This window comes from Bison bison, unplaced genomic scaffold, assembly GCF_000754665.1.
Source record: "Bison bison bison isolate TAMUID 2011002044 unplaced genomic scaffold, Bison_UMD1.0 scf7180017864352, whole genome shotgun sequence".
NCBI classification, from domain to species: Eukaryota; Metazoa; Chordata; class Mammalia; order Artiodactyla; family Bovidae; genus Bison; species Bison bison.
In genome coordinates, this window is record NW_011494924.1 from 4,437,328 (window position 1) to 4,440,823 (window position 3,496).

Here is a 3,496-nt window from a genome sequence, read left to right on the forward strand (position 1 = left end):
GCAGCGCAACCCCGTGCAACAGCTGGGTGGGGGTGAGGCGTGGCTGCTGGACAAGCCAGGGAGGGAAGTTAATTGGCCTTGACAGGCGCCAGCAGTTAAGCGGCCCTTCTCACCTGCCTATTGCTCTCCTTACTAACCTTTGCTCGGCCAGGAATCTCCCCTTCCTCCTCTGCCTGTTCCAGCCCGTCCCAAGCAGCTAAGTCTGAACTCTTAGCTCATGTCAACCCCCCTGAACTCTGAGCTGAGGCTCCAGCTTCCGCCCGCCCTGCCCTCCTCTGAGTTCACTCCCGCAGCCATCTCTCCTCAGGATTTTGGCGGGGGGAGGGTCTAACCTGTACCGCGGTGGGTTTGCTTTTAAGCCTAGGCAAGGTGATTAATGTGCATGCTGTCGTGTCCGACTCTTTGCGACCCCATGGACTGCAGCCTATCAGGCTCCTCTGTCCTTGGGGTTCTCCAGGCATGAATACTGGAGTGGGTTGCCATTTCCTTCTCCAGAGGATCTTCCCGACCCAGGGATCGAACCTGGGTCTCCTGCATTGACAGGTGGATTCTTTACCACTGCACCCCCCACCCCCCCAAAAAAACACAACCTGAATTTACCAGGTCTGTGGACTCTTGTAAGCTTTCGTCAATATTTTTGTTCTTTAAAGCATTTCAGCTCTTATGTAATACTGAACTTGGGCCATGTGTGCAAAAGTCTTAATTTCAAAACTTGGCCCTAAGATTACTGTCAGTGAAACTTACAGGATAATTTACATATAAGGGAGGAGATTGGGTCACCTGAAAAAGTGAGTCATCTAAGACAGAGACCTGTTAAGTACTTGAAGATATTTGGGAAACTTGCAGCCATTCAAGGGCTCTAGGGCTTTAGTCCCAGATAAGTCAAGGTGGATTCCAGGCATCTGTACTTAATATCCCAGGTGGATCTGATGCAGGTGATGCCAATCACCCCTGAGAAACATGGGGTCCCCTCAGAGGTATGGCTGGAAGGTGATGGATATAGTTAAGAAAGCTGGGATCTGTCTGAAGAAAGGGAGGGAACATAGGAAAAGCCGGCACCCCTCATATCTTGTGGGCAGGAGTATAAAATCCTGTAACCTCTATGGAAAACACTTTGATAGTGCTTCAAAAATTTAAATGTAGATACTAACCTATGACTTGGCGATTCCATTTGTAGGTATATACTTGAAGACATTGAAAACAGGTACTCAAACCAATGGGTTTCCCAGGTGGCTCCATGGTAAGGAATCTGCCTGCCAGTGCAGTGGAATTCCATCCTGGGTCAGGAAGATCCCCTGGAAGAGGAAATGACAATCCACTCCAGTATTCTTCTCTGGAGAATCCCACAGACAGGGCAGCCTGGAGGGCTTCAGTCCACGGGATTACACAGTCAGACACAACTGAGCACGAACAACTCAGTCCACTATTCAAACAAACACATGCGTGCGTGTGCATTAAGTTGCTTCAGTCGTGTCCGACTCTGCAACCCTATGGACTGTAGCCTGCCAGGCTCCTCTATGGAATTCTCCAGGCCAAAATACTGGAGTGGGTTGCCAAGCCCTCCTCCAGGGGGTCTTCCTGACCCGGGGATTAAAACTGTGTCTCTTACATCTCCTGCATTGGCAGGCAGGTTCTTTACCAGTACCACCACCACTAGCTGGGAAGCCCAAATACATGAACACATGTTTGTTGCGGAACTATTCACAATAGCCAAAAGGTGGAAAAAACCCAAGTATTCATTGAGTGATGAATGGACTTCTGTGTTACGTGAATTTCCCCCCAATAAAATAAAACAAAGGAAAAAATGGAGGGCGGGGTGGGGGCAGGGGAAATGTCCAGGGGAACAGATCCGCTGTGAGACAGGGAAGTCTGTTGGGCTCCCCTCCCCTCCTGGGGAGATATCCCTGCAGACTCTCCAACACCTTTGCTCTGCTTTCCTACTCACCAAGCAACCTTCTGATTATTAATGTGGTCTCCTAGGAGCTTGGTGCTGTGCTGAAAACAAGATATCTGAGCTACGGGAAGTGGCTGATACAGTCAGGAGCAGGCTGACGTTTCCTGATGAAGTACTCCTTTGACTTGGAGGAGTACCCATGCATCTACGCTGAGCTTGCTGCCTGCGACAGAGTCAGTACAGTCCCACCTTAATACTACTGGGGTAATTGTTGCTTTGGTCAGCAAACATTTACTGAGAGATGACTCTGTGCCAGGCACTGATTTTAGGCTCTGGGAATTCAGCATTGAACGTGAGGGACACAGTCCCTTCCCTCATGATGCTTACATTCAAGTGATCAAATAACACACATGATGAACTGAACACGTGTGCATGCATGCATGCATGCAAAGTTGCTTCAGTCGCGTCTAACTCTGCGAGAGCCCATGGACTGCAGCCCACCAGGCTCCTCTGTCCATGGGCTTCTCCAGACAAGAACACTGGAGTGGGTTGCCAAGCCTTCCTCCAGGGGGTCTTCCTGACTCGGGGATTAAAACTGTGTCTCTTACATCTCCTGCATTGGCAGGTGGGTTCTTTACCACTACTGCTACCTGGCAAGCCCGCACTGAACATAGTAATGGGCAAAAAGAAATAATAAATAGCAGATCTTCTCATTGTTCTCGGTCTGCGTGAGAAAATGTTTGTGTGATAATTTCTAAGAACTCACTTTCCCTTGTCTCAGCAGTGGTGACAGCTGCCTTCTCTTTCAGATGCCCTATCTCCGGCCAGTTACCAAGACATGCCAACCCAACCACACCTGCTCCCACTCATCCCTTCCCTTGCCCACCAGTGTCTCGGATAGTCTACAGCAATGAAACCCACCCAGAAGTCCTGCTCCAATTGGTTTTCATGACCATGTGATTGACCCTGAATTGAAACACGATAATGGAATGCTTCTAAATACACATTCTTCTTGGAAAATGTATGAAGTTTTTTTCTTAATTTTTTTAATGGAATCAGAGGACTTGGTTCTTGGACAGACTGTTGGTGTGAGGTAAGACGAAAAGGTTGAGTGGCCATGTTCTAACACACCCATGCTTCTTGGTCACACTTGGTTTCTAAACCCAAATAGCGTTGTCCATCCAAGGTCTGCCCTGGACTGTGAGCAGGGAATCACAACCCTATTTTTTCCTCTGGTTTCTGATGCTCCCCATCCTCAGTTACCACTTTGCAAAGTGAAGGCCTTTCCTTAGCTGACTTAGTTTAAACTTATGCAGAGGAGGGTGGGAGGGATGTGGGTAAGGTGAGCTGCACCCGGTGATGTTCTGCTCTTGGGCTGGGCCCACGGATGTGGTTCTTTGTGGAAGTCTGTCAGGCTGTGTAGGCATGATCTGAGCACTCTTCTGTAGATATATTTACTTCAAGCAAAAATGAAAATAGGGGCTTCCCTGGCGGCTCAGTGGTAAAGAATCCACCTACCAATGCAGGAGACACAGACGGGTTTGGTCCCTGGTCTGGGAAGATCCCACAGGCCATGGAGCAACTAAACCTGTGTACCACAGC